The following is a 27048-nucleotide window of genomic DNA, read 5'->3' as shown; positions in this document are numbered from 1 at the left end:
AGCGAGCAAACACTGAGGGCTTTATCATACACCCAAAGCTGACCTAAGAATGTCACATGGTATAATTTATTTAGTCCCCACAACAAATCAGTGAGAAGCAGGTTACTACAATCCCCATTTTGCAGATGAAGAAACTGAGTGTGGAAGATTTTTACAGATCTTACTCAGACTCACCCTTCTAGGAAGTAGCAGAGCTTGTATCCAAACCCAGACATCTGATTCCAGAAGCTGTTCCTTCATCCACCAACCTCTCTGGCCTCTGCTAAAAAAAGTCAAATTGAATTATTCAACAGAGAACCCAACATATCAGTGCTTAGAAGAATCTGTGAATAGAAAAGGGAAAGTATACAATATTACAACACTTTAATTATATTAAATAATCATTAGAAGGTAAACAGAACTATCATCTGGGTGTCGGGATAGAATGTTAATGATTAACAAATTAAACTGTATCAATTTATACTGATACCTTCTCTGGGAAAGGGTCTGTGTCAGGTAGTGTGGGAGCTCCAGACAACCAAACCTGCCCCTGCTTTCATGAAGCCTACAGGGAAGCTAGAGAGACAGCAAGGCACCATCACACACATGTTATATACAACCCAGACGGTATAAATAAGAGTTCAATGCAGTCACTGAACAGGGCAGTGAATTCTGCAGTCAATTACTGCAATAGGAGTTCAAAGCAAGGAAAAACCCCTCCAGGCTGGGGCTGTAAAGGAAAACTTTGTGGAGAATATAGCTGGATCTTAAAGAATGTCAAAAATGGGAAGAGTTCTAGGGGAGGGAAGGGTATTCCAGATTCCAGACAGAGGGAACAGTGTAAGCATAGGTATGGAGGCAAGAAAATGCTGCAAGAGCACCTTTAGAGCAAGGACAATAAACATGAATTCTGACAGGACTTGCCATTGTTTCAGGGCCAGCCCCTCACCCCTCAGGGCTATTGCTGTGGAGAACTCCAGGTAAAGTGCCACGGTACTGACCGGTATCCAGGGATCCATGTGTGTGGCACATTGATCCACCCACAGGATAGGCAACTGCTTCCAGCAAATTTTGTGTTCCTCGCACACCCATGACTGCTATTATCTCTCATGGGGATTCCTTCAGAAGTATAATCAATCCAAAAGTACAATCCAAGGGATGTCAGCTCTAAGTTTTTGGAAACTTTAAAGCCAGCAAATGTTACCACACCTCCCATCCCTGCCATTGTCTTTGGAGACTTTCTGAAAAGTAACTTCTTCCAATCACCCACCCTTGCTCTCCTTGTGTCTCCAGACTGTTTTGGGCTTCTTACCAATGACCTATGCCTAGTGTTCCAGCAATACCTCTGAGTGCCCACTGGAGTGTCACTGCCTGCCAACAACTCCTCAACATGTGCACACTCTTCCCTCTCTCTCCCTTTCCCTGCAGTTGCTCACAAACTCCACATAGTTACGGTCAAGGTCTTTCTCAAAACCCACTGCTATGCTACTGCTACTGCGTTCATGCAAAAAAAAAAAAAAAAACAAAAAAAACAAACTTTTTTTTAACCTATGCCTCCTATAGAATATAGCAGTGAGCAATGGCCAAAAATTCTACCTTCAGGTAGCTCTATTCTTGGGAGGGAATTTCTAAGGGGAAAAAAAGTAAACACATGTATAGTTAGATGGTGATGAATGCCATTTAAGAAATGAAGCAGAGGTGGAGAACAGGCACTTCCTATAGAAAAAGGCACAGAACCTGGAGCCCATTATACAGAGTGAAGTAAGCCAGAAAGAAAAACAACAATACAGTATACTAATGCATATATACGGAATTTGAAAGATGGTAACGATAACCCTATATGCGAGACAGAATAAGAGACACAGATGCATGGAACAATTTTATGGACTCTGAGGGAGAAGGTGAGGGTGGGACGTTCTGGGAGAATGGCATTGAGACATGTGTATTGTCATATGTGAAACAGAGCACCATTCCATGTTCGATGCATGTGACAAGGGCTCAGGGCCGGGGCAATGGGATGATCCAGAAGGATGGGATGGGGAGGGAGGTGGGTGGGGGGTCCGGGAAGGGGAACACATGTAAACCCATGGCTGATTCATGTCAATGTATGGCAAAAACTATTACAATATTGTAAAGTAATTAGCCCCCAACTAAAATAAATAAAAAAAAAAAAAAAAAGAAAAGAAAAAAAAAAAAAAGAAAAAGGCACAGAAGACAGTGAGGAAGGTGACAGACAGTTAAGCAGAGATTGGAAGAAAATGAGGGAGGCCACTGGGGGAAGAGCTTTCCAGGCATAGCAAATGGCAAGTGCAAAGGCCGAGAGGTGGGAACAAGTTAGGTCATGTTTGGGACAGTCAAGAAGCTGGTGTGGCTGGGAACAAATAGTTCAGTGGTAAGAGAGGGACACAAAGAGGAAAGGTAGGTAGGCCAGATAGTGAAGACCAGGGTATAAATATTGGAATTAATCAGAGGGAGGTGGGAAGACATGGGAGGGTTTTCAACAGAATAACAAAAATAAGAAATACATTAAAAAAAATTAACCCAGCCATTATGTGAAGAATATACAACAGAATCAGGGAGATAGGTTCCAGAGCCATCTTCCATTCTTTTGAATGATCTTCTCCATAAGACTTACCATCAACTAGGGGAATTTAGTGCACACGTGGATGCTCCATTCACTCACTAGCTTCTCAGTTCACTGACTCCCTTGATTCAAAGGTAAAAATAACTTCATTTTCCTAATTAGTTGCTCAGTCCCATGGCTGGGTCTCAATCTTATCATCATCTGGGATTGATCTGCTTCTGAAATCACAAAATAGCACATTCTGTGCTCAAATCTCAGTTTCCTATCTTTACAATTTTGTTATTTATACCTAGCTGAGCTGGTCTCAAATTCATGGAAAATACCAGTCTGTTTGCTGTTCAGTCCTTCTACAGTCATTATGGCTATTTCTAACATTGTTTATACTCTGCAAACCATCTATCTTCTTATTTGCCCTGTCATTGACTTTGAAAACGAAACCCATCAAATTCCTGCCAACCTCTCCTTCACACCCATCTTTGCTTCTTCCTTCTAATCCCACAGAATGAGGCTAAAACCTTCACCTTGTTCACCTTCTCAGTCTTTCTCACATTAGACATTTAATTCCATAGCTCATCTTTCCAACCAATCCTGGCTCTGGCTTCTCCCCTTCACTGCTTAATTTTGCTCACATCTCTCTTATTTTGGAAACACACACATGTAACAACCCTATACACTTCCCCCAGTAAACACCCCCTTTCAGCACCTTGCCTTATCTTTCTCTCCCTCTTGACACCAAGTTTATGGGGAAAGTGTTCTACCCCTTTTCATGTCCACTTCTTCACCCATCATTTAATGTGGCTCCACCTTACTCAAATCTCTTTCTTCATTCACCAGATTCCCTTTCCAATCCTTATCTCTCTGTAGCCAACCTTATAGAGGCACAGGTGGGCCAAACTCATACCTGGGATACTCTTTTCTCCACTATACTTCTACTCATCCTATTCGTTTCAGAAACTGTTCTGGCCTCAGGAAAGCCATTTCTAACACATTCCACCCTCCTATCCCTAAATTACTGAATAAGGTGCCCTACGTGCCAGCAGAGTATCTTGTGCTTAATCTTCATTTACATTTACCACGTGTTTGGAAGTTTCTTGTTCACTCATGAGCCCCCTTTGCTAGATCATAACCACTTGAGGTCAAGTCTATGTTTATATAACAATTTCTCAGTATATACTCTTTTTAATTAAATTTACAGAGAAAGCTGAATTATGAGTAATGGCATGTAGAATCTGGGTTTTAATCTTTGCACTCTAAAGATAATTGAAAGTTTTCAACCAAAAGTGTGACTTGGTCAGGGGTGTAATTTGTAAGAGTCTCTTCCACCTTCCAGTTCTTTTTGCATTTATAAACCATATCATTTCATCGGGCTCCAGGAAACCACTGTTCTACTGTATGCAAAATTAAACTATCAAAGGATTTTGTTTTTCATTTTCCAAGATAGGGAGTAGAGGATGATAAGCTGGATGGAGAAGGAGCGATGTTGGACAGCTGAGTTTGGGACATGTGTGGAACAATTATGTAGAGATGTCCAGTGGGCAGCTGAAGAATGGGCTGGTGCTCAGCCAAGGACTGAGCTATGGACATGTATTTTGGTTTCAGCAGAATATACATACATGGCAGCTGAAACATGAGAGTGTGCACTCACCAGGAGACAGCATGTAGCACAAGAAGAATAGAGGGCTGGCATGTGGAGCACCTGAAGACACAGACATTTGATGAGTGGACAATGGAATAAGGATGGTGAAAGAAAGAAGACCGTGCAGGAATGGTCAGAGAACACAGAACCCCAGGAAGAACCTATGGTGACCAAGGTCTACACCCTGACCTTCAGTCCCTGTGTGCAAGTCCTCCAGCCTGTTCACTCCAGACTTTGACCTGAAGATTTCTTCTCCTGTAGGCTTGATACTTCTGTATATGCTCACAATCCAATTTTAATCAGTTTCTCACCACTTGACAGAAATGGTTTGTTATCTTTGGCCAGTTCCTACCATATTTACTCCAACAGCTATCCTAAACCATCACCTTCCCAAGGACTCTAATCATTCTCTACTCTCTTTTTTTTTTTTTTTTTCAGCAACAGCTTTATTGAGATATAACCATTCAATTCACCCATTTAAAATGTATAATTCAATATTAAAAACATGTATTCACAAAGTTGTACAACTGTCACCAGAATCCATTTTAGAACATTTTCTCACTCCCAGAAGAAATACTGTACCCTTGAACCATCACCACACAAACCCTATCCACCAGCACTCCAGTCCTAAAAAACCAATGATCTATTTTCTCTCTCTATAAACTTGCCTGTTCTGAACATTACACATAAATGGAACTGGATAATATGTGGGTTTTGTGACAGGCTTCTTTCACTTAGTGTAATGTTTTCAAAGTTCATCCACTTCATAGTAGGAATCAGAACTTGATTCCTTTTTATGAAGATATATATCTGAAAAATGCTCCACTGTGTGAACATACTACAGTTTTAAATCCATTTATCCCCTGATAGACATTTGGGTGTTTCTATCTTTTGGCTATTGTCAATAATGCTGCCATGAACATTTGTGCATAAGTTTTTGTGTGGACATATGTTTTATTTCTCTTGGGCACATATCTAAGTGAAATTTCGAGGTTATTTGTTAACTCTATGTTTAATCATTTGAGGAACTGCCAGACTATTTGTCAAAGTGATTGCCCCATCTTAAATTCTCACCAACAGTATAGGATATGAGGGTTCCAGTTCTCTATATCCTTGCCAACTCCTGTTTTCTGTCTTTTTGATTTTAGACATCTTAGTATATACGAGTGGGCTTCCCAGGTGGCACTAGTTCTAAAGAAGCCACCTGCTAATGGGGGAGATGAGGGTTCAATCTCTGCATCAGGAAGATCCCCTGGAGGAGGGCACGGCAACCCACTCCAGTATTCTTGCCTGGAGAATCCCATGGACAGAAGAGCCTAGCAGATGAGGCGGTTCAGTTGTAAAGAATCTGCCTGCCAATGCAGGAGACGCAAGTTTGATCGCTGGGTTGGAAAGATCCCCTTGAGGATGAAATGGAACCCACTCTAGTATTCTTGACTGGAAAATCCCATGGACAGAGGAGCCTGGTGGGCTACAGTCCACACTGTGGGTCACAAATGAGTCCGACATGACTTAGCCACTAAATAACAACAAAAGTATATATGAAGAGGTACCTCATTGTGATTTTGATTTCTAAGATGATTAATGATATTGAACATCTTTCATGTGTTTGTTGGCCATATGTACATCTTCTTTGGAAGATGCATGTCCGTTTTATCAGATATATGATTTTAAAATATTTTCTCCCATTCATTTCATTGTTTTTTCACTTTCTTGATGATGTTCTTTGAAGCACAAAATTTTTCAATTTCTATAAAGTCCAATTATCCATTTTTTTTGGTTGCTTGTGCTTTTAATGTCATATTTAAAAAATTATTATCTAATCCAAGGTCATGAAGATTACTCGTCTTCTCTTATGAGTTGTTTTACTATCATATTTTGGTACTTAGGAACACCAACTTTACAGTACTGAAGCACTGGATTTGAGCCATGAGTTCCCATTTACCAGTTGTCTAACCTTAGGTAAACTGTATTTAACTTTTTCAAGCCTTGTTTCCTCTTCTCTAAAGTGGAATGAGTTAGTAAAAGCAATCTATGCCACAAGAAAATTTTTAGGCTCCAATCAATTAGTGTTTATCCAAGCTCCTAACATAATGTCTGGCACCTATAAGTGCTCTATAAATGTTAACTGTTAAGAGACCACTGATAGGAGCTTCTCAGTATTTACTCGCCTGCATCTTAAAACATTTCTGTGTTTTTATCTTCACTTCTATATTAGAGCAAGGGTATAATTGACTTTCAAATTATTTATTTCTGATACTATATAATCACAATTGTACTGTTTAGTGTACATTCCATTATCTAAAACTGTGATTCATACTTTCTAAGATCTAACTTTTGGGTGTATCCCTATATTTGTGTTATGCAGGATGTCATATTATATTGATCATTTTAGCATTACCATACAAGCTGTGTTTTTCACGAAATGTAATTATGGCAATTTTACATTGCATTATATAAATCACAGTGTATTACAACTATTAATTTGGATAATAACAACAGACTATTTATACAGAATAGATGAAAAAGAAAATATCCACCAAAACACTTTGTTTCCATATAATTATACAACCTATTTATTTACAGAATAAATGACCAGTTAACAGTGTAACCTATACCAAAGCCATGGTAATTCTTCATGAACTTGGTTGGGAGTTATCCAAAGTTCTTTTGGGAATTACTCTGAGAAACAATTCCATTATCTTCTGACAGATGAATAAAATGAACCATCATACAGGATATTTCAAGAGTCTGGCTAGTGAACTTCTAGTCATCTCTGGATTAGCAGTTCTCAAACTTCAGTTGTATGAGAATTACTTGGAGAGTTTGTTAAAACACAGATGCTGGGACTCTCCCCAGAGTTTCTGCTTCAGTCATCATGGAGTGGGATCTAAGAATCTCCAGTTCTATTAAGTTCCTAAAGGTTGCTGATGCTGCTGGTTGAGTCCATGCTTTGAGAAACATTGTTCCAGTACATAATTAATATGTATCGAGGATAGAGAGTCTACATTTCTAAGTTGGTCAGAATCCAGCGAATTTTATGGGTCTTCCAAATGCCATCAACTCTACTGGAGCTCCCTAGAGATCCCATGAAGCTCCAGACATCTCAAAAATCCTTTGGAGTTCTACATAAAGATGTAAACATTTGAAAATCTGTGTGTGTGTGTGGGGGTGGTTAAGGGTAGCGATGATTTGGGGGTGGGGATAATACTTTTTAATTTCTAGGAAAGCTTCAGGCCCTTGGAGGACCTGCTGACTCTTGAGTCCAGACCACAGGATTTTCCTGCAGTCTAACTACTTATGTGCTTGGTCAAGTTGGTTTTGTTTGACTTATTCTCTTATAATAGAACAGACCATGTAATAAGTTTAGCGTCCCACCCCTACCCAATTAAGCCTTTTTCACGTTACAGGTCTACTATGTACACTCCTAAATTCACAGCCATTTCAGTGAGTTTGATGATGATTATAATTTGCTTTCTGTTCCCTATCGTACTAACATTCTGAGTGACTACCAAGTTGTCCTTCTTTTGCCCTTGTTCAATAGTTGGTTTTATTTTAGTCTGCCAGCAGAGGTTTAGGTATGTGTGTGAAACTTGGGCAATTCCCTTGGTTATGCTTTGGGGTTGCTGTTAAAACCACCTCAAGCAAAAATCTGTGGGGAAAGTTTACCTTGCATATGGATGCATAGTGCAAAAAAGTATAAATCTTGCACCACCATTAACATTATCTCTGCAACACGGAGAACATACAAAGAGATACATACAAAGAGAAGTAGAACCAAGAGAAGAGAACCTGATAACATGTTTAAGGATTAAGTCATGTCCAATAACAGAAATATCCTAGTCTTTCTCAATTATTTGAGCTGACAAATTTCTATTTTAAGTTAGCTAGTTTAATTTGCGTTCCTATCATTAGTAAAAACTCCCAATTACATTATTCCTGAAGTTAACAACTCTACAGGAAAAAAAAAAAAAATCCTGTATTTCTCCTCTACTCTCAATTCAATGTTCTAGTCATGGAATAGTTTACTTTTGACTCTTCCATTCACCAAATGTGTGTGGATTTTTCTCCCATACTAAGCAATTCTCTGGCTTTCCAGACACCATCTCACAATTAAACTGACACTGTCTACCTGGAGTTACCATAAAATCCCACAAATTATGGCTTTGGTCCCACAATACTGTTTCTAATCCCACTTTAGATGTCAAACACAAAGCCAGGTTGTCATCTGGGCGTCTGACCTTCTGACTGGCTATATAACTCAGAGGTTTCCATGACCTACTCTTCAGGTTCAATTATTTCCTAGAATGGCCCACAGAACTCAGAGAAACAGTTTACTTACCATTGCTTATTTTAACAAAAGATACTTCAAAGGCTACAGATGAACATCCTGATGCAAGAGATGCACAGAGCAAAATATAGGGGGAGGGTTTAAAAGGTGCTTTACCAGGCCAATTTCAATCAGGCTCCCCTAAACTCTCTCTCCATCAAGGCCCATCCCTGTATTTCCTAGCAGAATCCAGATTCAGTAAGAATCCTGCTAAATCAGTTTAGCAAGAATTCCCACCTTTAATATCCCATCAAACTTCTCATTTCTGCCACCTCCCTCCACGTGGTATCTGATCAGCCTGGCTGCCCTCAGCAAGAACCCTGTTAAGTCATTTCAGCCAGACTTCCCCAGACTCATCTCCATGTAGTAATTTTCCATCTACCAATGTCCCACCCAAACTTACTGCTTGGTTATAAATCTATACTTGTTCTGGTTGTATTTGGAATTGATTCTAGCTCTATACTGTAATCTCTCTTTCCCTACTGCAATATTTTTTAAAATGTATTATTATTTATTTAAAATTAATTTTTATTGGAGTATGGTTGACTTACAATATTATGTTAGTTTCTACTAAACAGCAAAGTGAATCAGCTATACATATATACACTCTTTTTTAGATTCTTTTCCCTTATAGGAAAAGAGTATTGGGTAGAGTTCCCTGTGCTATACTGTAGGTTGTTAGTAATAGTAGTAGTGTTAGTCACTCAATGGTGTCTGACTCTTTGAGACCCTATGGACTGTAGCCTGCCAGGCTCCTCTGTCCATGGAATTCTCTAGGCAAGAATAGTGGAGTAGGTTGTCATTTCCTTCTCCAGGATATCTTCCCAAACCAAGGATTGAACCTGGGTCTCCTGTACTGCAGGCAGATTCTTTACCATCTGAGCCACCAGGGAAGCCCTGTACATTCTTATTAGTTATCTATTTTATATATATAGCGTGATAAATTGGGAGACTGGGATTGACAAAGACATATATATGCAATAGTTTTTTGAATAAAATCTGTTTTACTGCTTTCACTTACTATCCGGCTCTGATTCTCTTTTTAGCAAGACATGGAACTCCTATGGCCTATCCAAGCAAACCACCTGTCCAGTACCTTCCATGTGTTCAGCATTCCAGAATTCTTTTTTTTAATTATTGAAATAGAGCTGATATATAATACTATATAAGTATAGGGGTATAATACAGTGATTCAAGAATTTTTAAAGCTTATATTCCATGTAGTTATTAGCAAGTATTAGCTATTTTCCCTGTGCTGTAGAGTGTATCTTTGTAGCTTATTTATTTCATATATAATAAACTTGTACTTTTAATCCCCTATCCCTATCTTACCCCTCCCTGGACTGGTAACCACCAATTTGATTCCTATATCTGTGAGTCTGTTTCTTTTGTTATATTCACTACTTTTTTTATTTTTAATAAGATTCCACATGTAGGTGATAGCATACACTATTTGTCTTCCTATGTCTGACTTATTTCACTTAGCATAATACCCTCCAGATCCATTCATGTTGCCACAAATGGCAAAGTTTTTCTTTTATTATGGCTGAGTATATGGGCTTCCTGGTGGCTCAGATGGTAAAGAATCTGCCTGCAATGCGGAACACATGGTTTTGATCCCTGGGTTGGGAAGATCCCTTGGAGGATCCTTGGAGGAGGGCACGGCAACACACTCCTGTATTCTTGCCTGGAGAATCCCCATGGACAGAGGAGCCTGGCAAACTACAGTCCATGGGGTCACAAAGGGTCGGACACGACTCATCGACTAAGCACAGCACAGCTTCGCACAGCACAGGGAGCTAAGATAAGTTACGAGGAACTCTCCTTTCAATTAACATTTTAAATTATTTTTGCGAGGGAATAAGAAGGGCATAAAAATTTTCATGGTGAATACTTCATTAAAAACAAAAGATCAAATGGAATATTTATACTCTTGAATAGGAACTTCCCTATAAGTACTGTGTGATTCCTGAGGAGAAACACTCCCTACAGCAGGTCAGGAAATGCCTTGATCAGCCCAAAGTAGCTTATATACTAGACTGAGAGTTACTTAAGACATAGATAAAATGGATCGTCTAGAAGAAAATTTAATATTTTTTACTTACACATTGCCACAGTGAGGGTACAGAAGAGTAGCTGAAGTGGTGTTTGATTGTTATTTATATTGTTGTCATTATAAAGAACCAGTAAGACCTTATTGAAATTCTCAAGTAAACTACAGATGGGGATGATAATTTCTATGTGAAATCATCACTGGTATGCCCTCAACTTAATTTCTTCCTTTATTAAATTTTTCAATAGAGTTTTCTGTGTGAATTCTTTTTCTCTCACAAATACATATTTAAACAAATAATTTAAATAAAGGAATCAATTCATTATATGTAGTATTACCTTAGAAGGGCTTATCACAAACTGTATTCACCTCCTAAACTGAAAGAGCCTCTATAATGTTTTGTAAATATAACACTGATTATATTTAATTATTTTAAGTAGCTCTGCAAAATATTTTAGAACTTAATACCATCTGCTATTTTATGATATAGCTACTTCCTGGGTAATTTTTTTCTTGCATTTACTAAGACTGGGCTGCTAACTATAATTTTGGCTTACTGTTATTAATTTAAAAATCATAATATATGTCTAGTGGCTACTGTTTGCCTTTTGATAACATTGGTAATTTTCCCATTTGCCTTAATCCTAATCCCTTAATTTTGGGCCACAAAACAAGAATAATTGATTGAATTATCAGTTGGAAAAGAAAAATGCAATGATTTTAGTCATTTAAGTTTCTATTTAATAAACACAATGCTAATTTGGTACTCTGATAACTATTTCTAGCTGTCAATGATACCACCATCTAAACTGAATATTTTGATTCTCTGATGATTTGCTTAGTTCAAATTGAATTTATCCAAGCTACTTTGTGTTTAACAAGTGGGTGAGTTAGAGGTCAAAGAAAGAAAACAATCCATTCACTCATAGGTACCATAAAACCATAAAATCATTAAGATAAATAAAGCAGGTGCAATGTAAGTACAACTGAGGTGGCCAACACGACAATTAGGTGCTAGGAAACACGGTATAATGAAAACTATATAAATTCAGTGCTAAATTTGACTCTGCACTTTGGGAAGAGCCAATGGAAAATAAAATTGTGATGTGCTATGGGGTCATACCTCTGTATTAAGATGAACAAAATTCTCTACCTTGTACTTTGGGAGGTATATATTCCATCAGATCTTGACTGGCATAATAAAAGCCATTCAAAAGTTTTTCTTAAGGAGAGGACAATTTTATTCCACTAAAACTTTAATCCCACTAATGAATTGCATAAAATGTTGACTTGTGGCTCCGTGAAATTTTTGGGGGGGAACTAGTTTTATCCAGGTTGACAGATTACCAGTGAATTGTTTTGTACAGGCAAAAAGCTTATAGAAACTAGGGTACTGGTCCTTAGACATTTTTATTCATGTACATCCTAAAATAATTTGGAAAAACCATATGCCCTTTAAACATTTAAAAACTATTATCTAAGAATTTCCATGACAAGCTTAACAAATTTTTAAAGGATATAATTTTTAGCCTACTTATCTATGGTATTTTAAAATTAAAGCTTTAACACCATATTTAAAAGCACATTTATGGATCATTTAAATACCACACAGATTTGATAGCATCATTGTCCATTTAAAAGACATGAACAGATTTTCTTTAGTAGCCAGAAATTTTACATTGTTTCTTATTTTCTATCAACTCCTATTTCCATTCTATTTTCACTATAAAATTCTCTTACGGGATGAATTATCATTGATGTAACTATTGGCATTCAATTGCTCCCAACAATTCATCTGCATAAATATGTAGAAATTATTTGAATTATAATTGGTAAATATGGCTCTTTCCACTTGTACTTCCCTCCTTCACACTTCCTGCTTTATCATGTATTTTTCAAATGGTTGTGAGCTTTTTGGGGAACTTGCTAAAAGCAAGTTGAGCTGGGGACACTTTTGGTGTGTATCATTGTTTATATATTTATGAGGTTGACAATTACTTCTGTATGTATCTACGTAAGTTAGAAATGTATGAGACACTGGGTACAGTATGAATATTTGCATCTCCTCAAAATTCATATATTTAAATCCTAATGTTCACTGTCATGGTATTAAGAGGTGGGTGGTGATTATGTCATGAGGGTGGAGCCTCTATGCGTGGATTAAAATTCCTAAAAAAAAAGAAACCCTACAAAGTTCTCTAGCCCCTTCTAGTATGTAAGGATACAACCAGACACTGCTGGCTATGCACCAGTAAGAGGGCTCTCACCAGGAGTCCACCATGCTGACATCTTGATCATGGACTTCCCACCTGATTATGGACTTCCCATGGTCTTCCCACTTCTCTAAAACTGTGAGAAAGAATTTCTGCTTTTTATAAACTACCCAGTCTGTGTTATTTCAATAAAGATCAGCCAAACTGACTAAGATCAGCACTTGATCAAAATATAATAATATTTTTAGATTTAGAAATATTTGTGTTATCCCTTGGCATAATAAAATTTGTAATGTAATTTGTAATGCAATGTTTAATTTTTCATGCTAAATATTTACATTCATATACAAATTTGCATACCTTTTCTTAAAGTGCCCCTCCCCTCTCCACAAATTAGATAAGCCTCAAGCCTCATAAAAACTACCTATACTTTATTTGACCTAATTATGTACACTGTACTTGAAATTTTGTGTTTTCTGAAAAAAAGGGCAAAAATAATCTATAGTTTTTGTACTAACAAAAGTACAATTATAATTTTCTATTAAAACCAGGATCCATTCTTAAAAAGTAATCAGGTTACACAGTAAGTGGTTCCTGCCCCATCCTACAGTACATCCCAATCACAAAGTGCAACAAATTAGCAAGTTCTAATATACGAAGTTCCCTCAATGGAAACATGATTAAGTCAAAGAATAAAGCATTGTAGAACCTTAATTAGGGATGTTTAACAGACACTGATTGTTTTGGTCTCATGAGTTATTTTTTAACTTTTTAAATTAAAAACTTAAAAGACATGTGAAAGTCACAAGTACAGCACAATAACCATTTTACTTCACCTAGATTAACCAATTGTTAATATTTTACCTTGATGGCTTTCTCAAATTAATTATAATAATAGTGTTGTTGAAAAAAATTGAAAACAAGTTGCAGAGTTATACCACTTGAATCACTAGACATCTCTTCAAGAAAATTAGAGATACTAAGGGAACATTTCATGCAAAGAGGTACATCATAAAGGACAGAAACAGTAAGGACAGAAGCAGAAGAGATTAAGTAGAGATGGCAAGAATACAAAGAAGAACTGTACAAAAAAGGTCTTAATGACCCAGATAACCATGATGGTGTTATCACTCATCTAAAACAAGACATCCTGGAATGCAAATTCAAGCAGGCCTTAGGAAGCATTACTATGAACACAGCTAGTGGAAGTGATAGAATTCTAACTGAGCTATTTCAAATGCTAAAAGATGATGTTGTTAAAGTGCTGCACTCAATATGCCAGCAAACGTGGAAAACTCAGCAGTGGCCACAGAACTGGAAAAGGTCAGTTTTCATTCCAATCCCAAAGAAGGGCAATGCCAAAGAATGTTCAAACTATCACACAATTGTGCTCATTTCACAGGATAGCAAGGCAATGCTTAAAATCCTGCAAGCTAGGCTTCAACAGTATATGAACCGAGAACTACCAAATGTTCAGGCTGGATTTAGAAAAGGCAGAGAAACCAGAGATCAAATTGCCAACATCTGTTGGATCATAGAAAAAGCAAGAGAATTCCAGAAAAACATCTACTTCTGCTTCATTGACTATGCTAAGGCCTTTGACTGTGTGGATCACAACAAACTGGAAAACTCTTAAAGAGATGGGAATACCAGACCACCTTACCTGCCTCCTGAGAAACCTGTACACAGGCCGAGAAGCAATAGTTAGAACCAGACATGGAACAACAGACTGGTTCCAAATTGGGAAAGGAGTACATCAAGTTTGTATACTGTCACCCTGCTTATTTAACTTATATGCAGAGTATATCATGTGAAATGCAGGGCTGGATGAATCACAAGCTGGAATCAAGATGGCTGATAGAAATATAAAAAACCTCAGATATGCAGATGACACCACTTTAATGGCAGAAAGTGAAGAGGAACTAAAGAGCCTCTTGAGGAAGGTGAAAACGGAGAGTAATAAGCTGGCTTAAAACTCAACATTCAAATGTATTTTTTAATGGCTGAGTAATATTCCATTGTGTATATGTACCACAGCTTCCTTATCCATTCGTCTGCTGATGGACATCTAGGTTGCTTCCATGTCCTGGCTATTGTAAACAGTGCTGCGATGAACATTGGGGTACACGCATCTCTTTCAATTCTGGTTTCCTCGGTGTGTATGCCCAGCAGTGGGATTGCTGGGTCATATGGCAGTTCTATTCCCATTTTTTTAAGGAATCTCCACACCGTTCTCCATAGTGGTTGTACTAGTTTGCATTCCCACCAACAGTGTAAGAGGGTTCCCTTTTCTCCACACCCTCTCCAGCATTTATTGCTTGTAGACTTTTGGATAGCAGCCATTCTGACTGGTGTGAAATGATACCTCATTGTGGTTTTGATTTGCATTTCTCTAATAATGAGTGATGTTGAGCATCTTTTCATGTGTTTGTTAGCCATCTGTATGTCTTCTTTGGAGAAATGTCTGTTTAGTTCTTTGGCCCATTTTTTGATTGGGTCGTTTATTTTTCTGGAATTCAGCTGCAGAAGTTGCTTGTATATTTTTGAGATTAATTGTTTGTCTGTTGCTTCGTTTGCTATTATTTTCTCCCATTCTGAAGGCTGTCGGATGAAACTGGAGCCCATTATACAGAGTGAAGTAAGCCAGAAAGAAAAACAACAATACAGTATACTAATGCATATATATGGATTTTGAAAGATGGTAACGATAACCCTATATGCGAGACAGAATAAGAGACACAGATGCATAGAACAATTTTATGGACTCTGAGGGAGAAGGTGAGGGTGGGACGTTCTGGGAGAATAGCATTGAAATATGTATATTATCATATGTGAAACAGAACACCATTCCATGTTCGATGCATGAGACAAGGGCTCAGGGCTGGGGCAATGGGATGACCCAGAGGGATGGGATGGGGAGGGAGGTGGGTGGGGGGTCCAGGAAGGGGAACACATGTAAACCCATGGCTGATTCATGTCAATGTATGGCAAAAACTATTACAATATTGTAAAGTAATTAGCTCCCAACTAAAGTAAATAAATTTATTAAAAAAAAGAAAGAAAAAAAAAAACCTCAACATTCAATAAACTAAGATCATGGAATCTGGTCCCATCACTTCATGGCAAATAGATGGGGGAAAAAATGGAAACAATTACAGGCTTTATTTTCTTGGATTCCAAAATCACTGTGGACAGTAACTGCAGCCATGAAATTAAAAGATGCTTGCTCTTTCGAAGAGAAGTTATGACAAACCTAGACAGTGTATTAAAAAGCAGACATATCACTTTGTCAACAAAGGTCTCTCTAGTCAAAGCTATCGTTTTTCCTTTAGTCATGTACGAATGTGAGAGCTGGACCATAAAGGATGAGTGACAAAGAACTGATGTTTTTGAACTGTGGTGTTGGAGAAGACTCTTGAGAGAGTCCCTTGGACACTAAAACCAGTCAATCCTAAAGGAAATCAGTCCTGAATATTCGTTGGAAGGACTGATCCTGAAGCTGAAGCTCCAACACTTTGGCTACTTGATGCAAGGAGCCAACTCTTGGAAAAGACCTTGATGCTGGAAAAGATTGAGGGCAGGAGGAGAAGGGGGTGACAGAGGATGAGATGGCTGTATGGTATCACTGACTCAATGGATGGAAGTTTGAGCAAACTCTGGGAGATAGTGAAGGACAGGGAAGCCTGGCATGCTGTAGTCCATTGAGTCACATAGAGTTGGACATGACTGAGCAACTGAACAACCACTACTTTAACAAAACCATTAAAATCATAGAAATGAGCTTTATTAGATTAGAGCAAAAGTAATTTTGGTTTCAAATTGTTGAAATTTGTCATTTTAATGTTGGAAAGTTGAAAGTGTTAGCTGCTTAGTTGTGTCCAACTCTTTGTGGCCTCATGGACTGTAGCCTACCAGGTTCCTCTGTCCATGGAATTCTCCAGGTAAGAATATTGGCATGGGTTGGCATTCTCTTCTCCAGGGGACCTTCCCAAGCCAGGGGTTGAACCCAGGTCTCCCATATTTCAGGCAGATTCTTTATCATCTGAACTATCAGGGAAGCCCATAACCCTGATATTGGAATACATTATTAAATAAACTTGATTACGTTATGGTTGTTTAGTCGCTAAGTTGTGTCCAACTCTTGCGACCCTATGGACTGTAGCCTGCTGGGTTCCTCTGTCCATGGGATTCTCCAGGCAAAAATACTGGAGTGGGCTGCCATTTCCTTCTCCATGGTTATATTATACATCATTTTAATGTGAGTTTCTTGCTTTATGCTTTTTTGCTAATGACTTATTCAGTTCAGTTCATTTCAGTCACTCAGTCGTGTCCGACTCTTTGCAACCCCATGAAATGCAGCACGCCAGGCCTCCCTGTCCATAACCAACTCCCGGAGTTTACCCAAACCCATGTCCATCGAGTCGGTGATGCCATCCAACCATCTCGTTACTTGATGTTTATTTTATATTTATTTTAGCTTATGGAAATGATATTAGACCAAAAGCAAATTTGAGCAATTTTCTTATTCAAGTTTAAAATGGGCAGTAAAGCAGGAGAGACAACTCGCAACATTAGGAACTGCTAATGAACATACAGTGCAGGAGTAGTTCCAAAAGTTTTGCAAAGGAAATGAGAGCCCTGAAGATAAGGAGCTCAGTGGATGGCCATCGAAGTTGACAACTATGAATTTAAAGCCACCCTTGAAGATGATCCTTTTACAAGTACACGAGAAGTTTCTGAAGAACTCAACATTGACCCTTCCATGAAGGTGAAAAAGTTCGATAAGTGTGCACCTCATTGACTGACTGTAAATTAAAAAAAAAACAAAAAAAAACAGTCATTTTTAAGTGGCGTCTTCTTTCATTCTATGCACCAAAAAAGAAACATCTCGCAATTGGGTTGTGACGTTCAATGAAGAGTGGATTTTATACAACAACCGGTAATAACCAGCTCAGTGGCTGGACTAAGAAGATCCAAAGTTCTTCCCTAAGCCAAACTTGCACTCAAAAAAGGTCATGGTCACTGTTTGGTGATCTGCTATTCATCTGATCAACTACAGCTTTCTGAATCCCGGTGAGACCATTACATCTGAGAAATATGTTCAGCAAATGGATGAGATACACTGAAAACTACAATGCCTACAGCCAACGTTGGTCAACAGAAAGGGCGCAATTCTCTTCTTCGTGACAACGCCCAACCATAGGTCACACAATCGATGCTTCAAAAGTTGAATAAATTTGGCTACAAAGTTTTGCCTCATATGCCATATTCACTTGACCCCTTGCCAACCAACTACCACTTCTCCAAGCATGTCGACAACTTGTTGCAGGGAAAATGCTTCCACAACTAGCAGGGTTCAGCAAATAATATCTAAGAGTTTGTTGAATCCCGAAGCATGGATTTTTACACTACAAGAATAAAAACATATTTCACATTAGCAAAAATGTGTTGATTGTAATGGCTCCTATTTTGATTAATTAAGATGTGTTTGAGCTTAGTTATAATGATTTAAAATTCATAAAAACCACAATTATGTTTGCACCAACCTAATACTTGTTTTGTCAAGTGATCAGGAAAGGTTATTTTTTTTTTTTCCTTTTTTTTTTTTTTTATAAATTTATTTATTTTAGTTGGGGGCTAATTACTTTACAATATTGTAATAGTTTTTGCCATACATTGACATGAATCAGCCATGGGTTTACATGTGTTCCCCTTCCTGGACCCCCCACCCACCTCCCTCCCCATCCCATCCTTCTGGATCATCCCATTGCCCCGGCCCTGAAAGGTTATTATTTTATTTCTCATGTCCTCTCAAAAGCCAGTATACTTAAATGTGAAAAATCAGAACCTTGAATTGCTATGCATCTCTTTGCTCAGCATGCTGAAAATAGGATCAGCATACTTTGATGCCATTCACAATTTTCACAACTTCCCTAAATTATGAATTAATATCTAGAGACATATTTTTATCTTCCTGCTCTTCTTTATTGAGACAGCAGCCTGAGGAGAATTGGCACTTGGGGTGAACTTCCTTTTATGTACTGACATCCTTTCTTGTTCCACATGTCATGGGTACATGGGACACTTTCTAATTCATATCATGGTTTTCAAATAAATAATTAAAATAAAATAAAGCTCTCTTTTCCATTAGCATTGTGAGCTAGGGGATCTGGCAGCCTACAGAATGGGAGAAAATATTTGCAAATGATACAACAAACAAGAGCTTAATTTCCAAAATAAAAACAGCTCATACAACTCAACAATGAAAAAGTGAACAACCCAATTGAAAAATGGGAGGAAGACTTAAATAGACATTTCTTCAAAGAAGACATACAGAGAGCCAATAGACACATGAAAAGATGCTCAACATTACTAATTATTAGAGAAATGCAAGTTAAAATAATGAGATATTACCTCTCACCTGTCAGAATGGTCATCATTAAAAAGTCTACAAATAACAAATGCTGGAGAGGGTGTGGAGAAAAGGAAACCCTCCTATACCACTGGTAGGAATATAAGATGGTGCAGCCATTATGGAAGACAGTATGGAGGTTCCTCTGAAAACTAAAATTAGAATTATTTTATGATCCAGCAATCCCACTCCTGGGCATACATCCAGACAAAAACTCTAATTCAAAAAGATACATGGGATTTTCCTGGTGGCATAGTGGATACAAATCCATCTGCCAACGCAGGGGACAAGGGTTGGATCCCTGGTCTGGGAAGATTCCACAAGCTGTGAAGTAACTAAGCAGGTGTGCCACAACTACTGAGCCAACACTCTAGAGCCCACGTGCCACAACTACTGAAGTCTGCAAGCTCTAGGACCCATGAGTCGCAACTAATAAGCCTGTGTGCTGCAACTACTGCAACCTGTATGCCTAGAGCTCCTGCTCCACAACAAGAGAAGTGGCTGCAATGAGAAGCCCGCAAGCCAAAGGAAGAGTAGCTCCTGCTTGCCCCAACTAGAGAAAGCCTGCCCAATGCAACGGAGACTCAGCTCAGAGAAAAAGAAAGAAAGAAGATATATGGAGTCCTATGTTCATAGTAGCACTATCCACGATAGCCAAGACACAGAAGCTACCTAAATGTTCAGAGACAGATGAATGGATAAAGAAGATGTGTTAAACATATACAATGAAATACTACTCAGTTATAATAAAGAACAGAAACATGGGTGTAACTAGAGATTATCATACTAAGTGATGCAAATAAGAAAGAGAAAGACAAATACCATATGATATCACTTAAATGTGGAATCTAAAATATGACACAGATAAATCTATCTATGAAAGAGAAATAGACTCACAGATATAGAGAACAGGCTTATGGTTGTCAAGGAGGAGAGGGGTTGGGGGAGGAATGGAGAGGGAGGTTGGGGTTAGTAGATATAAGCTATTATGTACAGAGCAGGTAAACAACAAGGTCCTACTACATAGCACAGGAAACTATATTCAGTACCCTATGATAAACAATGGAAAATAACATTAAAAAATGCGTATATATGTATAACTGAATCACTTTGCTATTCTGAATAAAACTGAATCACTTTTGTTAGCAGAAATTAGCACAACATTGTAAATTAAGTATACTTCAATAAAAAGAAAATATTTCTTTAAAGATTGAGCATTATTCTCACAGAAATTCCATAACCTGTTTAATATTTGCTGCTTTTGCATATTTTATAAAAACTGCATTAGTAAGTATATCTCTGAAAATATTTTCATGTTATTTTTTAATATCTATTATTTTGCATTTTGGGGGCTTCTCTGCTGGCTCAGATGGTAAAGAACCTGGCTGCAATGCAGGAGATTCCGTTTTGATCCCTGCATTGGGAAGATCCCTTGGAGGAAGGCATGGCAACCCACTCTAGTACTCTTACCTGGAGAATCCCATGGACAGAGGAGCCTGGTGGGCTACAGTCCACAGGATCACAGAGTCAGACATGACTGAAATGACTTAGCACAGCACAACACACGTTTTGCATTTTAGTGCCATGGTGCTTTATCCCCAAGTCTCAAAAATGATCCAGTAGTGCCTCACTGAAGCATAAAAGTAAGATGGCAATAACAACAATCCCAACAACACAGAAGAAAGTAATAAAGAAAGGTAAGTAACATAGCCTTTCAGTGAAATCTAAATGTGAGTCTTTCTGGCCAGAGGAAAATGAATATAGAGAGGACTGGTTTCACATAAGGAACTGAAAAAGAAAAGTACACATAGGAAATGCCATTATGGATAACTGAAGGCTGCATTTTATTGTACAGGCAGTCCATTTACCTCATCCTCTCTAATGAAGCTTTGTCAAAAAATAACATGAATTTCTCCATACCTTTGCTTCATTTTCTGAAAAAGTACAGTTTTCTTCAAAAGCTAAAAAGTAAGCCAATTTAGTTTTTCCAGAACTGAATAATATTTTTCAACATAAAATTGATAATTTATATTACTTAAACCAAAACTAACAAGATTTTCAACATTGAAGACTTCACAGCAAAAACAGGCACAAGTCATACTGTTACTAACAGGCTGGTAAAACTAGTCATAAAAAATTAATAATATACATTTTGCTCAGCAACAAAACAAATTTTGGCAAAAATCTTTGCCAAATGACACTAATAGATACTGTCTAACATAAACAGCATAATTTTTTAAGGAGGTTTGGTTGATTTACAATATTACATTAGTTTCAGCTTTACAACATAGTGATTTAAAATTTCATAGACTTTATTACATTCAGCATTATTATAAAATACTGGTTATATTCCCTGTGTTATATAACATACCTTTGTAGCTTATCATTTTATACACACAGTTTGTACCTCTTAATCCCCTACCATAATCTTACCCTTTCCTGTTCCTCTTTCCCTCTCCCCACCAGTAACCACTAGTTTGTACTGTGAGTCTGTTACTATTTCGTTATATTCGTTTGTTTATTTTTTAATAGATCCCATATATAAGTGATACCATGCAGCATTTGCCTTTGTCTGAATTACTTCAGTAAGCATAATAGCCTCCAGGTCCATCTGTATTGTTGCAAATGTCAAATTTTAACTATTTTTTATTGCTGAGTAGTATTCCATTTGTGTGTGCGCGCGCGTGTGTGTGTGTATACACCACTTCTTCTTTGTACATTCATCTGTTGTAGCACACTTAGGTCACTTCCATATCTTGGCAAATACAAATAATGCTGCTATGAACATTAGGGTATGTGTATCTTTTCAAATTTGTGTTTTCATTTTCTTCATCTGAAGAAATAACCAGGAATGGAACTGCTGGATCATATTGTTGTATTTTAGCTTTTTGAGGATGGAGAAGGCAATGGCACCCCACTCCAGTACTCTTGCCTGGAAAATCCCATGGATACAGGAGCCTGGTAGGCTGCAGTCCATGGGGTCGCGAAGAGTCGGACACGACTGAGCGACTTCACTTTCACTTTTTACTTTCACGCATTGGAGAAGGAAATGGCATCCCACTCCAGTGTTCTTGCTTGGAGAATCCCAGGGACGGAGGAGCCTGGTGGGCTGCCCTCTGTGGGGTCGCACAGAGTTGGACACGACTGAAGCGACTTAGCAGCGGCAGCAGCAGCAGCAGCTTTTTGAGGAAACTCAACACTGTTTTCCATAGTGGCTGCACTAATTTCCATTCCCGGAACAGGGTTAAAAGGTTCCCCTTTCTCCATATCCTCATCCTCACCAATGTTTATTATTTGTAGCCTCTTTGATGACAGATGTGAGGAGATATCTCATTGTGGTTTTGACTTCCATTTCTCTGATTATTAACTATGTTGAGCATCTTTTCATGTGCCTTTTGGCCATCTGTATGTATTATTTGAAAAACTGTCTATTCAGGACTTTTGCCTTTTTTTCCCCATTGGATTGTTTATTTATTTTTGATGTCGAGTTGTATCAGCTCTTTACATATGTTATATGTTAAACCCTTATTGGTCATACCATTTGCCAATATTTACTGTTATTTCACATATTGTCATTCCATTTTGCCAGTGGTCTCCTTTGCTCTGCAGAAGCTTTTAAGTTTGATTGGGTCCCATTTGTTTGTTTTTATTTCTATTACCTTGGGAGACTAACTTAAGAAACTATCGGTACAGTTTACGTCACAGAATGTTTTGCCTATGATCTCTTTTAGGAGTTTTATGTTTAGGAGTCATGTTTTATGTTTAAGTTTTTAAGTTTTTGAGTTTATTTTTGTGTATGTTGGTAAGGTGTGTTCTAACTTCATGCAGCTATTCAACTTTCCCAACATCACTTGCTGAAGAGATTGTCTTTTTTTTCCCACGGTACAGTCTTATCTCTTTTGTCAAAGATTAACTGACTGTAGATGTGTGGGTTTCTCTCTTGGCTCTTTATTCTGTTTCATCGATCCATACGTCTGTCTTTATGCCAATACCATGCCATTTTGATTACTGTAGATTTGCAGTCTTGTCTGAGGTCTGAGAGGATTATGACTCCTGATTTGTTCTTTTTCTTCAGGACTGATTTGGCAATTCTGGGCTTTTACGTTTCCATATAAATTTTATGATTATTTTTTCTAGTTCTGTGAAAAATGTCCTGGATAATTTGATAGGGTTCACATTAAATCTATAGATTGCTTTGAGTAGTATGGCCATTTTGACAGTATTGTTTCTTCTAACCCAAGGGCACAGGATATCTTTTCCTTTCTTTGAATTACCTTCAGTTTTCTTTATTAATGTTTTATAGTTCTCAGCGTATAAGTCTTTCACCCCTTGGTCAGGTTTATCTCTAAATATTCTATTTTGGGGGGTTCAATTTTAAGAGGCATTGTTTTTGACATTCCCATCCTGATTTTTCACTGTCAGTGTAAAGTAATACAACTGATTTCTATATGTTGATCTTGTATCCTCCTCTCTTGCTGAATTCGTTTATCAGTTCTAATAGTTTTTGTGTGGAATCTTTAGGGTTTCCTATATATATTGATAATATCATAAACAAATATTTTATATAATTAACCTTATACTTCAATTTTGTGAGATGCATGTGAATAGAGTTTTCTTTTGTTTTTCCTTTCATATGGACAGACAAGATGCAAACTATGTGAGTCAAATAGAGGTATCATGATTACACTTTAAAAACGTCTGCTCTAGATAAAAATCTGACCTATAGTTTCCAATTCCACTCCAGTATGGGTAGCCTTTCCCTTCTCCAGGGGATCTTCCCAACCCAGGGATCGAACCCAGGTCTCCCACATTGCCGGTGGATTCTTTACCAGTTGAGCCACCAGGGAAGCCCAAGAATACTGGAGTGGGTAGCCTATCCCTTCTCCAGCAGATCTTCCTGACCCAGGATTCAAACCAGGGTCTCCTGCATTGCAGGTAGATTCCTTACCAGCTCAGCTGAGCTATCAGGGAAGCCCAACTATTTGTCATGATATTGACTTGGATCTGTTTATCATCACTGTAAGGTATTTTGCCCCAACTTTAACTGCATAAGATGTTTAGATGAAAGTGAAGCCGCTCAGTTGTTTCTGATTCTTTGCGACCCCATGGACTGTAGCCTGCCAAGCTTCTCAGTCCACGGGATTTTCCAGACAAGAATACTGGAGTGGGTTGCCATCTCCTTCTCCAGGGAATCGTCCCAACCCAGGGATCAAACCTGGGTCTCCCGCATTACAGGCAGACTCCTTACCGTCTGAGCCACCAGGAAAGTCACATAGCCTAAGACATACACTAATTAGCAACTTTTAGGAGAATGCAATGCAGGAGACCTTGGTTTGATTCCAGGGTCAGGAAGATCCCCTGGAGAAGGGGACAGCTATCCACTCCAGTATTCTGGCCTGGAGAATTCCATGGGCTGTACAGTCCATGGGGCTGCAAAGAGTCAGACATGACTGAGTGACTTGCACTCACAAGATAAAATATTATGACTAATAATTTCTAGTTAATTCTAGGTGATTTAAGCTTCCAAAAGAACCCAATATAAAGATCCTAGGGTGAAATCTAATGTCTCAAAGTAATTTGGAAACAACAGGTCTACCCCTTCGTGTGAGATTAGTCCCCAAACATAAAATAGATGCTTTTAAGGTAGAGTGTCTCTTTAAGATCATTCCTTTTTAGTATAGAAGACTATATATATGACAGATATGGAAGACTATAGATAGGACAGATATGAATACCACTGAAAATACCACTGATTCATTCAGTTATGCATTGGTTACACTTTGTCAAGTTTATCTGCACTGACAGACAGGGACCAAACGTACGTTAAGTGTTTAATTAAGCTATGAAGTTTTTTTTGAAAGACTAATCACTCAATCTATCCATCAATTTTTAGACAACATGGTGTTTAAATTAATAACTTTTACAAATAAGTATCCATACCATTCTTTCAAATTTCTAGTATAGGTTATACAGCATCCCTGAAAAACATTTAGTAAGACATAATCAGGGCTAATTTTTCCTCAGAAAGGAATTTGACTGATGATACTGCAGGATAAAGAAGAGTAGCACACAAAAGCCTTGATATGAACTTATTTTTTAATGGGAATGAAATTCTCTCTCTGTAAAAATAACAAAAACCAGCAACCCTAAAATGGATCAGCCCTAAAGGGATCATCCTCCTACACAAGTCTCAGATGCATTCAATTTACTAACACTTTATTGTAACAAGGGCATTAACTGGGCTAGCAATTTATGATGTATGGAAAATACTTCTATTAGAAACTAAACTATGCTGATCTATTTCCCATAAGCAACTGCACAATAATAAGATGGCAGCCGTCCAGTCACTATTAGCCTTCATGAGGCAAATCAATCTCAAAAATAAAATGTCCCGTGTCTTGTTACCAGTTTCCTCTCCATTGAGCTGCTCTTCATCTGACAAGGCTTCCCTCCATAAGCAAAAGAACCCACTCCAGTTAAAAACGCTTGTAAAGACTTCAACTAATGAATTCAGGCTATCAGTTTTCTGAGCAGCTTTTTTAAGTCCACTCTTCACATAATTTTTATAATATCGAAGCAGTCCTTAACTCATCTCATCTTCTTTCACTTTTTGATTGTTATTTGTTATGCTTTAAGATTATGAAAAAGGACAGAAATCTGTTTGCTTTATATTTGTGTGCCTTTATAAAAAACAGTAATGACTTTAAGAAAAAGCAATTAAATAAGGAGATTAACTAGATATGTAATATTTCCCCCTAAACCCAGGATTTCCATTGTCAAGGACTTTACTAAAGACATAGATTTCAATTTGTTAACAATTTAAGTTATTAAACAGAAATTGGAGGCACCATCTCTTCTTTGTTGCTTAAATTACCTATCTTGAGATGTTATCAGGCTTCAAATCCAAATTTTAAACATTCTAATTCACAGTTTTTAGCTCTGAAGATAATTGCCAAAATGCCAAAAATAAATTGGCATTTTTTGTGGTTGGAGATTCCCAAAAGGAGAGACAGTTTGGTTTTCATGTTTTAGAAAGGATCCTCAGATGAATTATTTTATAGGAAATATCTTGATACGACAGAATCAAAGTGTTTTAAAAATTTACTTTATGTTATTGATCCCTGCATATGTGAAATATATACAAGTTTAAAAAAAAAAAGAAAGCTTGTAGAGTAACAAGCAGATTATCCATTAGCAAGTTTCAATTTACAAGAAAGATGAGAGGTAGATGATGATAAGAACATACAGCAGTATAATCAGGGAGCAAAACTGTACAAGTAGAAGAAACATAGAGAAACTTAACATGAAGTATCTAATACACTCAGTTTTATGGAGTCTTGTAAATAAGCATTTGCATTAACATTAATATAAGAATAGTCACCTATTCCTATTTTGATGAAAGAAAAGTGACAACTCAACTGATTGAGTCCAGGGCTATATGTGGACCAATTTTCAATAGGAAACTACTGAGTTATTATTAGCTTTGGCTCCCTTTTGAAGTGCTAGCTTGTATCAGCAAGACAAAGGTGAAGGGCATCTCTAAACAATAACTTTGGAAAGAAAGCCACATATTTAAGGGAAATTTTTTACTTCTTAATTTAATATACATAAATCAGGCTACATTCTCAAAACATTAAATAATTTTACCACTAAAGGGTGCTGAACTTTGCTTAAAAATCAAAATATTTTTACTACTATTTGAAAGGTGTATCTTTAAAATAGATGTCTTTATATTTAAAATGAGCTTCTTGTTTTGTCTAGTCTACACTCTTTGTCCTCTACTGTGTTTAGACTATTTACTTGTTAAGTATTGATACAGTTAACTTAAAATCTACCATGTT

General features: G+C 37.6%; 1 long non-coding RNA gene across 1 annotated transcript in view; it reads right to left on the bottom strand.

The window, feature by feature from the left end:
- Positions 1 to 49: 49 nt before the first annotated feature.
- Positions 50 to 27048, bottom strand: part of LOC145524351 (uncharacterized) — a 227133-nt gene continuing 200134 nt past the window's right edge. Inside the window, exon 5 of the long non-coding RNA XR_014067422.1 lies at positions 50 to 262. This is a non-coding gene — a long non-coding RNA (uncharacterized LOC145524351). The remainder of the gene's footprint in view (positions 263 to 27048) is intronic.

The sequence above is a fragment of the Giraffa tippelskirchi genome, chromosome 10 (genome assembly GCF_054371585.1).
Source record: "Giraffa tippelskirchi isolate mGirTip1 chromosome 10, T2T-mGirTip1v1.2.pri, whole genome shotgun sequence".
Classification (NCBI taxonomy): domain Eukaryota; kingdom Metazoa; phylum Chordata; class Mammalia; order Artiodactyla; family Giraffidae; genus Giraffa; species Giraffa tippelskirchi.
The sequence above is the reverse complement of the archived record's forward strand: the minus strand, read 5'-3'. Positions and strand labels throughout refer to the sequence as shown.